Source organism: Drosophila tropicalis, unplaced genomic scaffold (assembly GCF_018151085.1).
Source record: "Drosophila tropicalis isolate 14030-0801.00 unplaced genomic scaffold, ASM1815108v1 contig_805, whole genome shotgun sequence".
Taxonomy (NCBI): domain Eukaryota; kingdom Metazoa; phylum Arthropoda; class Insecta; order Diptera; family Drosophilidae; genus Drosophila; species Drosophila tropicalis.
Window position 1 is genome coordinate 2,616,539 of NW_027173295.1, and position 15,253 is coordinate 2,631,791.

The following is a 15,253-nucleotide window of genomic DNA, read 5'->3' on the forward strand; positions in this document are numbered from 1 at the left end:
AAAAAGGCCAAAGGTCATTTATCCGAAAAATGTGGTATAATTACAAAGGCTTTAAAACAAATTAAATATGCAAATTTTTCAACTGTTCATTTTTAAGTAAGCACAAATTGTACAAAAAATCAAGAAGCTGGAAAAATGAACTTTAAAATTGGTACACAAGTACATATGAGTTAAGTAGCTGCGGCCAAGCGATTGTTGTAATTGCTTATTCTTATTGTTAGTTACAAATAACTTTGAAAACACTTGCATCGCATCGAAAATTTCGACCATAGAACAAAATACGCTTTTATTTTTTACACAAAAACATTGGAAATGCCAAACCTAGTTTGCTTCTGGCCAAATCTACTATCATTAGTTCCAAAAAAAATGGTACATCATAATGACAAAATGATACAAACATATCAAGGCAGAAAAAAGGAGATATTGAAATACTATGCCAAGAGAATGCGGGTTCATTAGTCGAAGCCAGTCCCTATAGTCCCCTCAATCCAAATACACATACCGAATTGGTGTCAGGTTGCACTCGATAGGACACTACAATAGGTGTGACGCAATAAATATGACATGATCGGTTGCCACTTGGCTAGGAGAATCTCTTGTGTCTGCATTTATTGGACAATAGAGGTTTCCAAAATTTATGCCAACTTCATTTGAATTCAAAATTTAGGATAGATATCCTAAAACAAATTAAATATGCAAATTTTTCAACTGTTCGATTTTAAGTAAGCACAAATTGTACAAAAAATCAAGAAGCTGGAAAAATGAACTTTAAAATTGGTACACAAGTACATATGAGTTAAGTAGCTGCGGCCAAGCGATTACAATTACAACGCTTATTCTTAGTTACAAATAACTTTGATAACACTTGCATCGCATCGAAAATTCCGCTCCATAGAACAAAATACGCTTTTATTTTTTACACAAAAACCTTAGAAATGCCAAACCTAGTTTGCTTCTGGCCAAATCTACTATCATTAGTTCCAAAAAAAATGGTACATCATAGTGACAAAATGATACAAACATATTAAGGCAGAAAAAAGGGGATATTGAGATACTATGCCAAGAGAATGCGGGCTCATTAGTCGAAGCCAGTTACCTATAGTCCCCTCAATCCAAATACACATACCGAATTGGTGTCAGGTTGCACTCGATAGGACACTACAATAGGTGTGACGCAATAAATATGACATGATCGGTTGCCACTTGGCTAGGAGAATCTCTTGTGTCTGCATTTATTGGACAATAGAGGTTTCCAAAATCAAGAAGCTGGAAAAATGAACTTTAAAATTGGTACACAAGTACATATGAGTTAAGTAGCTGCGGCCAAGCGATTACAATTACAACGCTTATTCTTAGTTACAAATAACTTTGATAACACTTGCATCGCATCGAAAATTCCGCTCCATAGAACAAAATACGCTTTTATTTTTTACACAAAAACCTTGGAAATGCCAAACCTAGTTTGCTTCTGGCCAAATCTACTATCATTAGTTCCAAAAAAAATGGTACATCATAATGACAAAATGATACAAACATATCAAGGCAGAAAAAAGGGGATATTGAAATACTATGCCAAGAGAATGCGGGTTCATTAGTCGAAGCCGGTTACCTATAGTCCCCTCAATCCAAATACACATACCGAATTGGTGTCAGGTTGCACTCGATAGGACACTACAATAGGTGTGACGCAATAAATATGACATGATCGGTTGCCACTTGGCTAGGAGAATCTCTTGTGTCTGCATTTATTGGACAATAGAGGTTTCCAAAATTTATGCCAACTTCATTTGAATTCAAAATTTAGGATAGATATCCTAAAACAAATTAAATATGCAAATTTTTCAACTGTTCGATTTTAAGTAAGCACAAATTGTACAAAAAATCAAGAAGCTGGAAAAATGAACTTTAAAATTGGTACACAAGTACATATGAGTTAAGTAGCTGCGGCCAAGCGATTGTTGTAATTGCTTATTCTTATTGTTAGTTACAAATAACTTTGAAAACACTTGCATCGCATCGAAAATTTCGACCATAGAACAAAATACGCCTTTATTTTTTACACAAAAACCTTAGAAATGCCAAACCTAGTTTGCTTCTGGCCAAATCTACTATCATTAGTTCCAAAAAAAATGGTACATCATAGTGACAAAATGATACAAACACATCAAGGCAGAAAAAAAGGGGATATTGAGATACTAAGCCAAGAGAATGCGGGTTCATTAGTCGAAGCCAGTTACCTATAGTCCCCTCAATCCAAATACACATACCGAATTGGTGTAAAGTTGCACTCGATAGGACACTACAATAGGTGTGACGCAATAAATATGACATGATCGGTTGCCACTTGGCTAAGAGAATCTCTTGTGTCTGCATTTATTGGACAATAGAGGTTTCCAAAATTTATGCCAACTTCATTTGAATTCAAAATTTAGGATAGATATCCTAAAACAAATTAAATATGCAAATTTTTCAACTGTTCGATTTTAAGTAAGCACAAATTGTAAAAAAAATCAAGAAGCTGGAAAAATGAACTTTAAAATTGGTACACAAGTACATATGAGTTAAGTAGCTGCGGCCAAGCGATTGTTGTAATTGCTTATTCTTATTGTTAGTTACAAATAACTTTGAAAACACTTGCATCGCATCGAAAATTTCGACCATAGAACAAAATACGCTTTTATTTTTTACACAAAAACATTGGTAATGCCAAACCTAGTTTGCTTCTGGCCAAATCTACTGTCAATAGTTCCACAAAAATGGCACATCATAGTGAAAGATGTATTCATTTGAACTCAAAACTTAAAGTAAAAAAATGCCACAATCCAATTGGTCTAAATTTAAAAAAAGGGCGACGGAAAGTGGTACCACGCAAAAACATTAGAATTCAAGCTTCTAGTAACGCACACTACAGTAGTTGTAAAGTTTTAAATATAATATTATGGGAAGCTAATAATAAGGAAACAATCATGTTAAATATGTTGGCCACTTGGCCAGAAAAATTTCTTGGGTCGGTGTTTAAAATGAATAAGGAACATAATTTATAAAGAGCATTGCAATAAATAAAGAAAAGAAAATTTAAATACCGACTTTAGTGGGCCAGTATGTAATGGGCGTTAACTGCGTGTTTAGATTTTAAAATGTTTAATAAATGAGGAAACAAATTTAGGAGAAAAAATGTGTTGACGGCAGAAGAAGTAAAATCGAATGAGGTTTTTTGGCAAAGCGTCAGCCTTTTATACTGTGTGAGCTGAACTAGTTCTACGTTCTAGCTCATAATTATGAACCACACTAGTTCATTTTGCTCATTTGTGAGTAGCTGGTTCGATACACCAGGTTCAGTGGTTCAGTGGTTCACTGTCGCGACCATTTCGATAAACCTTTTTGTCGATATTTTCCGAATGGAACACTAAAAAACGTTTATAATACGAAAATTCAAATGCAGTTTGCAAAGGTCAAAAAATGTATGTCCCCTCCGCTGACATCGAACTTTCAAACATAAAACTATATGCGTTTGTTTTCGCATTAGACTTTGAGTAAAATTTCACGCTTACAATTTTTTTTTGTCATTCGAAGTAAAAATAAAAGCAACTGGTTTTGTCTGAATTTGCACTTCAAATTTTACATATATTTAAGAATGGCATGATTTGATGGCATCGTAGTTAATTATTTAACCTTAAGCCTTATGGCTTTGTTAAATTAAGAGAAAATCAAAACTTCTGTCTAATAAAGAGCAATTTTATTAAACAAGAAGAAAAACTTCTGAAAATCGGAGCTGCTTAACCATCAGGAATTATATAACCAGCAACACGGTAGAAGCAACCACTTCAGCCACTTCAAAACGGCTTTTTAATTAAAAATCATATCTGTCGTAACATTTCAATTTAAGATCCAACAACTCATTGGGCGTCTGAAATTACACTTAAAAAGGCCCAAGGTCATTTATCCGAAAAATGTGGTTTAATTCCAAAGATATCCTAAAACAAATTAAATATGCAAATTTTAAATTTGCAAATATTAGAATTCATGCTTCTAGTAAAGCACACTACAGTAGTTGTAAAGTTTTAAATATAATATTATGGGAAGCTAATAATAAGGAAACAATCATGTTAAATATGTTGGCCACTTGGCCAGGAAAATTTCTTGGGTCGGTGTTTAAAATGAATAAGGAACATAATTTATAAAGAGCATTGACATAAGTAAAGAAAAAAAAGAAATTTTAAATACCAACTTTAGTGGGTCAGTATGTAATGGGCGTTAACTGCGTGTTTAGATTTTAAAATGTTTAATAAATGAGGAAACAAATTTAGGAGAAAAAATGTGTTGACGGCAGAAGAAGTAAAATCGAATGAGGTTTTTTGGCAAAGCGTCAGCCTTTTATACTGTGTGAGCTGAACTAGTTCCTAGTTCTAGCTCATAATTATGAACCACACTAGTTCATTTTGCTCATTTATGAGTAGCTGGTTCGATATACCAAGAGGTTTAGTTTTCTGAACCTAATGGCGACTATTTCGATATACAAACTTATCGATATTTTTCGAATGCTACACTTTAGATACAAAAATAAGGGCGTTTTACTTTAAGTTATGGTATTTTTTCAATTAATAATATTTTATAACTAAGCTCTAAGGTAAATTAAATTGAATTCAGAAAAAAAACAAAGCGTAAAAAACAACAAAAAATGAGTTTACACAGTTTTCACGCAGTCAAGAAATTCATCCGTCCGTCTGGACCAACAGAAAAAAACCAATAGTGTCTTTTCACAATAACTTCGATTAATCTTTTATTCCCTACAGACGTCAACCAAAAAAATGTTTTATAAAAAAGGTCAAAGGTACGCAAAAGAACAGCCTTCAAGCTTAGGCTGAAGCAATCTGCCGCATGTATGTACATACATATGTATGTATCAGCTATTTTATAGTTTTTTTGGTAAATATTTACTTAAGCTACTCGAGATTTCAGTGTTAAAAAGTGGAAGAATCGGCTAAAGCTAGATTTCAGTGTTGGCAAATGCTATTTTTTATTTGGCTCGCTGTTTGACCGCCCTGGTAGCCAAATATTTTAATCTAAACTCTAAAGTCGAGGAATATTCGGCTGCCAGAGCAGCCGAATATTGGATTCTAAACTATGTTTGTTCTATAAAATCAAGAAATATTGTAAACTCAACAATATTTTCGTTTGTTGAGAATAGTGCGAACAAAAGATTCAAAAAGCCCGCGTATTTGAGTATCCGAAATTCGGCATTTGGCAACATCATCTCAAAATTGAACAGCTTTTTTTAGCCGGAAACAGCTACTTTTAGCTATAGTCCCGCTAAAAATATTAATTTTCTTTTGTTAATTACTCAAAAACTACGGAATAAATCGCCAAGGCGCACCTGAGGTCGTGCTCGTGTATGTATGTAAGCTGCAAGTCATGAGTGCAACTCGTAAATAAGCAAAGTCAACTAGTGTGATCCATAGTTACGAGCTAGAACGTAAAACTAGCTGTTTTTTTTTTTTTTTTAACATACACCCATAGGGTGAAATGGTATATTAAATCCGCCAAAATGTATGTAACCGGCAGAAGGAAGCTTCTCCGACCCCATAAAGTATATATATTCTTCATATTCAGGATCAACAGGCGAGTCGATCTAGCCTTGTCCGTTTGTCCGTCCATCTGTCCGTCTGTCCGTATTAACACCTAGATCTCGGAGACTATAAAAGTTAGAGCCACCAAGTTTGGTATGTAGACTCGTTTAGTATGTATGTAAATTGGTCGAGTTTATTTCAAAATTTTGACACGCCCCTTTCCGCCCCCGCAATTTAAAAAAAAACGTTTATCTCAAAAACTATTCTAGCTAGAGACACCAAATTTGGTATGTATATTTGCTTAGTAAATGCGCACATTATGTATGTGAAAGGATTTTGTCAAGCCCCTTTTCGACCCCGTAATTTGAATTCGATTATCTCCCGTATTTTTCTATCTTATGCAAATTTGACACACTTAAGTTAAATACTAATATCCAGCAAAATACCGAATTGGATCAAAATCGGACACAAAATAGTCGAGTTATGCATAGAAACGTTTTTCCATAAGGCCGGAGTTGGCCGTTGGCTGGTGGGGGCGCTAGGGTGCTCGTATGAGTGAGCAAGATACTAAGATATGCTTGTATTTTGGCGGATTAGGGAGTCTTTTCTATTTTATTCTTCCTTCCATTTTTTTGTGTCCCGTTCCGCATCTTTTAAACACTTCCTATTTCCCCTCTCTGTTCACGTCTTCCAGTTGTTCCAGTTGTTGTTGCAAGTCGATTTCTTGTCCGCCCAGTCCTGTTGTTCTAGCATCTCTTCTCGCTCTCGTATTTGTTGCTGTATTTCCATATCGCTTGCAACCGCTCTTGCAAGCATCAGATTGAATTCCGGGTATCCGTGAGCCCGCCTTACGTATTGTGCCTCATCTTCCGCCATCTCCACAATCTCGTGTATTTCTCGCCACATGAGTTCGTCGGCCAACTACTGATCCCGGTCTGCCACTACCGAGTCAGTGGCACTCGACTCGCTCGCTCAGAAGTTGCAGTCTTCTGAAACTGCTGTAAACGGTATAAAAGGCTAGTGGATTACCAATTTGTTTTTACTCGTTCTGGCATACAAATATTTTTCCTTCTAAATTTGATTGCTCATTTATTAAATACTTTAATACTTCAACAATCGATAAGACCCTGCTGATGTCGGTATTTAAAATTAGTTTTCGTTTACCTATTGCAATGGTCTTTCTAATTGATTTTCCTTAATAATTTCAACCATCAACTCAAGAGATTCTCCTGATCAAGTGGACATACCTAGTCATCATGTCATATTTAAAACTTTACAACTACTGTTGTTTGCAATACTATCCATCGAACCCAACCCATCTAATCACAATCTAATTTATCGACTCATCCAATACCTAAGTGACTTAACTCGGAATCAAGCTTAATCCCAGATAAAGGATTGCCATTTTCGTTTTTCAATGTTTCACCATTTTCACTATTTTTCTATTAAAATGTGAATTCAATAGATTATTATTTGTAACGAGTATGAATACAATTATTTTTTATGTTCTTAATTTATGATTTAAAAAAGTCATGAGCTAAATAACGGAATGATATTTAGTTCTTCTAGAAATTTCGTGTGTCTGGGAGACAAAACTGTAAAATCTAAGCTGAAGGCTAAATGTATTCATTTTCTAAACATATTTCTGTACTAAGCAACAATTTTAACAAACGCAAAGTGATAGAATCTGCGAGCGAATGTTAAATTAATTTCTCTAGTTGGTTTTGCTTTTCTCATTCAACTAATTGAAAGTCATTTACAAATCCCTCTGAAACATCCTTTGTCATCCCATCGCATGGCCATTCTCCTACCACAGTTAAATCACATTATGTGAAATCCTTTTAAATCTTCATTTCCTTTGTCTAACCTTCATTTATTTGCTTTAGCATAAAGACAAAAAAAAAAAGAAAATGTAGCTAAGCAATTTTTTAGGCTCAAGTTGTATTTATATTTGTAATTTGTTAAAAACTGTGTGTGTCTGTCTGTGCGTGTGTGGGTGTGCGTGTGTTGATAAATCCGTCTAATTAGTGTTGCAGCTTGTTAAAGTAAAGTTTGCTCATGACAGACAAAAGTTAAGTGCGATGGCACTCAACCAGATCCTTGCCCACAATTCATTAACACTATCCATGTAGCAGCAGGAGCAGGAACTGGGACGAGTTGCCGTAAATAGTCGAATCCTTTGTCCGAAAATGTATTTAACTTGCAATTTACACACAAAAATTTCTCTTCCAGGGAGAATTATTTTGGGAAAACACAGAAAACAATGAAGGAAACAACTAAAAAAAATGCAAAAAAAAGAACAAAAAATGACCGCACACTTGTTTATTTATCATTTAACGTGACTCGAGCGCCAGTAGAAAAAGAAGGAGCAAAGGATATCATGTCTCTCTCTCTCTCTCTCTCTCTTTTTCCCTTTGGCCACGTAATGGCAAAGTTTTCCCCCTGAACTTTTAGCAACCAACTTTTAACCCAAGCCAAATATATAAATCCTGCTAATCGCTTTGCAAAACTGTCATGGCCCAAAAGCAGACTGTTACGAAACTATCATTTGCATTTATTTGCCTGTTTCTAATTGTTTTTTTAAACTTCACCTCCCCTCTTCAAACAAACACAACAGGAACGGACCAAATGAGAGGTGTAACTACAACTACATATGTACATACAAACACATGTATAAAGTATGTATGTACATGTTAATGTAGCCGAATTACTATGTCTCTTCTTCTTCTTATGAAGCTGAAGGAATTTATAAATAAAAGATGCCTTTATTAATGATTAATACAGCAAATGTCAGGAAATTAATTGAAATAAATATTTTTAGGCGAAAAAATTATCTAAATTGCTGCAGTTTACTTTGAAAGATTGATTTACACAATGCTGACCAATGATCTATCCTTTGAGAGACATGGCAAGAGGATGTCAATTTGTTTTCCAATTGTTGTCACCCTTTTATTCCGCTCCTGTCACACTTTCCATATATAGTGTATATATTTTTGCACTCAGCTTTGCTTTTTATTGTTTTTTTGAGTTTCACTGTGAAATAAACAAATGAAATAATAATAAACAAACAACAGGCAAGCCAACGAACAAAATATACAAACAAAAAATGCGAAAAAAGACCATATGACAAAAGAAATGCGTACAAATTACCCTGAAACGCAATGGACACAAACAACAATTGCGAAAAAAAAAAAAACAAAAACAGACAGAAGGCTTCTGTTGTTGTTGCTGATGCTGACAATGGCAACAAACAACAGAAGGAACAAAAAATATGGACACTGACACTTTACGAAGATTTATGCGTTTTAGTTGAGTTCCGAGTGGAAATGCCTTTTCGACCCCATCCCCCTCCCCACCCGCATTCTGACGCATTCATTTTTTTTTTTTTTGTTGTTTTCTTCCGAGTTACGCCTCTAGTTCCGGGGGTAACAAGTGTTTTATGTTTTTTTTGTTTTTTTTTTTTTTTTTTTTTTTTGTTGAAGAGTTCTCCCTTCCCTGAGGCAGGCGTTAACAAATTGGCATTTAAATTTGCATTAGGATTGAATGCAAAAAAAAAAAAAGGGAGAGTGAGAGTGGGATAAAATAAAATATATGTATGCAGAGCGTAGAGAGCAGTGGCAAGTGTTGGGAAAACAATTTACATGATTCTCAAGAATAAGATTTTAGCATTGAGATAGCTAAGTAGTAGTCTTAAGTGGCAACTAAGTAGGATATGCAAACAAAAAATCACTTACCAACCAGCCACATTTTAAGTAACTTAGAGAATAGCTTAACCTAGAGTAGTGTATCCTTATAATACAACTGCAGGTCCTGAGAATGGTCTATTTATGGCAAAAGATCGTTAAGGTTGGGAAATTTAACTAGTTGAGGCAGAAATTGATTGGTTTGGTTGTTTATAAATGATCTAAAGTAATTGAATATTTGCCATCTAAACATAAACTCGGCATTATATATAAAAGGTAATAATAGGTACCAAGCCTTTGACAATTGAGAGCTCATTTATCTTGTTGGGAATCTAATACTGTTAAATGACGCATTCAAAATGAGATAAACTTTTGTCTGTTTTACTTACCTTTGGTCCCTTTAAAGTGAATGAAAAGCACAGAGTGAAAATCGGGCAAGGATTATGAATTAGACGAAGAATATATTTGATGTTCTGTAAACTGCTCTGTTAATTGATTCATTTAAACAATTATAATTTCGCATTATTTCATAATTATTATAAGTGACAAAATCAGTTTTGTGGAAAAACGCATTCAATTCAATTTTGTAAATTGGCAATAATTAAATTACAAAATGAAAGAGTTCACATGAGTGAAGAATGTTCAATTATACTATACTAAATACAGGATGGATAGCAATTATTATCCAGATGGGTATACATACATATGTTGTATGTGTGAACAAATCTACAGCAAACCAAAAAATAATAATAATAATAAGTTAGGTCTTTGGGACACAGTTATCAAGCTAATAAGCACCTAATTAAATTTACACTGTCTGCCATATGATGACCGAAAGCTGCCACTGAATACAGATCTGCATACACTTCCCCCAAACTTACACTTCCACGTTGCCACAGCTCATTCCCACTTTGGAATGCAGCAGGCCCCGCAATGGACCCGCCGAATAATGTAATTAAAAAGTATTAAAATTATATGCCAGCACACAGGATGACGCTTTATTGACGTTGCCAGGATATTGTGGTTCGACCCACTCACACACATACACACACACACACACACTCACAACAGCCGCCTGCACTCGCTCTGATTACAGCTAAAAATGTTCCACTAATTATTTGTAAAATATTGGTCTGGTCCCGGTTTGCTGAATTAGATACCGTTGTTTGGGCTTGGGCATAGAAATAGCAATGTGGGTAAATAACGAGAGAGAGAGAGAGAGAAACAGAGTGAGGTATCCAACAGAATTGGTTTTCGCCAAAATAGTTTATTAAAATTGTACAAATTTTATGCAATTTCTAGTAGAGTTTTGTATGTTGCGGCTTTGGAGCCTTTTATTTTTTGTCATAGAAAATCTAAATGGGGATTCCAAGCAGATCACATAGATAAGTTTTCCCGTTACTTGAGTATTACTACCAAATTGGTCTAATAGAACAAATTTTTTTCTTTTCATACACATTGTAATACAATTAAAAGTAATAAAGTTTGCTTTTTCTCAATTTCGCAATTTTGTTAAGTTGGTTTAATATTCATTTTTCTATTATTTTCGTTTATGAAATGCAATCATCCTATAAATTGCCATCAGGCAAACCGCAAACTGTCAACGAAATGCAGTTGTTGTCCTTCAACCAATTAAAAAACTTGATGGAAAAATAAAAGAAAGTTTTTCTTAATCGTTAAGTGTGCCCAGGCTAGTCTTCTTTTCTTATTTCATCATTCACTTCGGGTTGATTTGGACTAGTGGAGTCCTAACTAAGAACTGGACTAATCTCATCTCAAGTTTCTTTTGTGTTTTTCCCTCCTCCCCGTTCCGAATCACCCTTCTGTCTTGGCTGTCAACCACACTGAACCAATTCAACGCTATTCAAATTGCGTATCCATCTTCATTTATTTCATTTTCCTGTAATTTCCTGACATTTTTGCTGATATCCTAACCAACGAACCAACCAACCAACTAGACTAGACCAAGTCAGACCAGACCAGGCCAGACCAAACCAAACCAAACCAGACCAGACCAGGCCAGACCAGGCTCGAACAAACCTAACCAGACCAGGCACGTCCTACGGAAATGGAAAAGTGCGCCAACTTTTCGCTTGAATTGGCAATGGTTACACCTCGCTTGCCAGGATTCTTCTTACACCCTTGTACAACAGTCCTGGCATCCTCGCTGCTATCATCATCATCCTCACCCTCACATTCACATTCACCCACAACCACGACTATCTGCCCTGTGTTGTTTGTGGTTTTTGTGGTTTAGGAGGAGCTAGTTGCATCTCCTCTAGAAACGTCGTCTTCGTCTCCGTTCACCAAACCTGTAATCGTTCTTTTGCGCCACATTTAAAATGTCTCCGGGTGTCTCTCATCCTCTCTGTCTCTCAGTCTCTCACACTTGTCGTTCTCTCTTTATCTATGTGGTTGCTGCTACTGCTGCTGCTGCTGCTGCTGCTGGTGTCTCTATGTTTTGTCTGTCCCTGTGTCCATTCGTTCATGTCTTGTTAGCGTAAATCAAGCGTAACAAAGCGCCGTGCGGCATGCACAAGACGAACCAGAAAGATGCTTTCGAAAGAAGAAGATGAAATATTGTCCGTCCGCCCGTTCAGCTGTCCGTCGAGCCACCTTCTCCCCAAGTGGAGATTCTTCATTCTCCGCCATTCGTTAAATTCAACTCGGGCTTTTTGGCGAAAAAGTCGCTGGGAAAATTTATTACCAACGTTCTCTCACTAAACTGCGCCTCTGGGATTGTGGGGATTGGGCATCCGGCATCTCGGCTAAAAAGCTGACTTGTCCTTTTCCTTTTTTTCTCGTTCTTGGTTGGGTTTTGTCTCTCCCTTTGCCAACTTAGAGCTAAGCTTTAAATTGAATGGATTTTATAAACCGCTTCAATTGAAAAACAGAACATAGAGAAAATAATAATCATAATAATGCGTTCAATCATCATGCTAAAAAAAACTTCCAAATTGATATTATATGGTAAGGTTTCGTTTTCATGTAAATCAACAAACTGAAAAGCGGTAATTAAAAATTAAAACCACTTGCAACTGTTCCTTATTGTTTAGTTTCTTTTTTTTTTTAGCATCAAATTGTGAAACAAACTTTAAATTGCGACAAGCTTAACTATCAATGGAAACTGCTAAGTACCTACTTGTTTATTAATTGAAAGTTTAAACTTTTTAGCGTCACCCCAGCCCAACCCCCTTTACACCAAGTCAGTTTTAATAGAATAAGTTTTCCATTCCATTCACCATGCAACAAAATAGGAATTGACCACCCGTTTCTTTTCACTAGTAGATGCGCTTATTATGTCAATAATATCCTAAGCTCTAATTGGCAACAAATCAATTGATTGGTATTGCTGCATTGCTGCTGCCTGCTGTCTTCGAGTTGCCTTCAATTCCACTTTCAATTTGCTGCCATTTTGTATTGTTGTTTTGCAACCAGCTGCAGGCAACAGGGTGCCATTTTATTGCTACGCCGTTGTGTGTTCGTTCCATCAGTTAATTACCAAATTAAATTGGTTTGCCTTACCACCATCACCAACATCAGTAGCAACCGCCACAGTCAACCACCACTGCAACCATCATCAATATTGTTTGAAGTTTCTCCATGCGTCGTCTCTTGCAGTCCATGGGCCATGTTGCATTTGCATTTGCGTGTAATTTGCCTACAGATTTTAGATTTCCCCCATCGCTCTCCACTTTACATCAAGATTGAGATTCAGATTTATGCAGAGCGGGACGGGGTGACATTCACAATTAGGCCCTGTTGCCTTGCTGCTTGCCCAGTTGCTTTGATTGAGGTGAAAAGTTAAATAGCTTTGAGGCTACATTTAAAGTTTGCCCAATGTGAGTCTATTCGAATTAAACTACATACATGTACTTAAGTATCACTAAAGAAAGAAACAACCGTTCAAAAATTTGGTCAATACTTGGTAATAGTTAAATGAATTATATTCTATACGCCCTTGCCTTAGATGAACATTTTAACATTTTTCGAAGCATTTTAAGACGTGTTTTACTTTGTCTTGGTGTTTTTTAATGTACTGATTTATTAAGGTATACTCAACAATTTTTTCCTAACCTTTTCTCTTGTTCATAAATCAAATGCAGTTAGCTTAAGAAAGTAATAAATTTAGGTTTTTTTGTACCACAGGCAATTCAAAAAACTTTAAATGTTTTTTAATTGTAAACGTAACTTTAACGCTAATCTCCACATCTCAAAAGTCCATTGTTGGGTCGTTGATTCAGAATTGCATTTGGACGTAAAGAAAGTATGTATATACATATATAACATCACCTGGACTGTTAAGGCTAAAATCAGATCAGAGAGCTCCCCCAGGAACAATGGGTTGAAAAATAATTTTGGTCGGTAAAACTTGTGGGCAACAAAGTAATAAACCAAACGTATTACTTTGCCAATTTGGATCGAATGCTTTTTGCTCCGCATTGTTCCTGTTTAAGTATGTACATAGGTCGTTATTTTGAATATGTTCGACTTTTTAGATAAAAAGTTCTTTCCTATTGACCCCCATTGACTTGCTAGTTATTGTTGCTGCTCGCTCAGTTTTAGTCATTCTTAAGGCTGGCATCACTTAAATGCATTCATTTCAAAATAAAATGCCTTAAAGGGCATCATGAAGGACATTTGCATGATTTCAAACGGATGTTGCTTCTCACTTCTTATGCTCAATATACGAAATTCAATTTCAAAACATATTGTTTGAAGACAAAAGGAAGGACAAGAAAAAAGCCAATAAAATGTAATTTGATTATTTGCAATAAATAAATGAACATGTATGGTGTATTTAGTGGGCGTGGCAAGTGCAACATTTGCGGTTAGACTGAAATAGTTATGTATAGAAGTTAGGTCATAATAATTAAATATCACTCATACGCACTGGTTAACAGCATTATGAAACATTTTGCTTAGTTTGTAGACAACAATGGCAATAGAAATAGCAGCAAGCAACAAAAACAACAACATGAATAACAACTATAACAATTTGCCATTGTGTTCTTGAATGTGTTGTTGTGACATTTAATTTATAGACTCAAGCTGCAATTCCAGTTAGCAAAATTTCGAACTACTCTTTGGTGCCATCGTTAGATGACATGCCATTTTTAGAGCTAAACACTAGACAACAAAAATTAGTTTAAATGCAATAATCGCTTACACCGAGTAGTAAGGCTAATAAACAAATATAAAACCTTTCTTCCTCTCTCTCTCTCTCTCTCTATCTCTCTCTCTGTGATGAAGACACTTGAGTGCCTAAAAATGCAACTTATTTTGTGATGCATAGTGTTTAAATCGAGTCAATTTCTCTATATGCATAATTGAGCTTTAGAAATTTTCATATGTGAGAACAAAGCTAAAATTGTTGCTTGACAAATGTTGTGTGTAGTATATACATACATACATACATACATACATACATACATACATACATACATATACATACGCAATGCCGAGTTAAGCTCTCTGTGGGATATAGTTCCTTATGCAATTGAAATTATTATGCAATTATGTTGAAATCATATACATACGAGTGCATGAACATGAACATTTCTATAAATATAAATATTTATACATACATATGTGTATATGTATGTAAATGTAGATGTACATATGTTGGTCAATATTGGTTGCTGTGGCAGAAAATAGCTTATTGAAGGGATAGAGGAAAGGAAAGAAAAAAGTGAAAAAGATGCCATGCATTGAGAAATCAATTAGATTGCAAACTGTCCCAACAATGCAAATTTTATACACACAGTATTGCTTCTACGCCTATGTTTGTGTGTGTGTGTGTTTGTGACAATAAGCTAGATAAATCGGACTAAGCCCAACAATAAAGACGCATAATAAATGCAAAAGATAAAAAACTAAATAGACTAGACAACTACATATCGAGTAAAGTGGCTTTGGCATTTTTTTTTCTTTCTAAACAATTTATTGACTCAAAAACCGAAAGAAAACCCCAAAATACTAACTTACATATATAACTTTGCA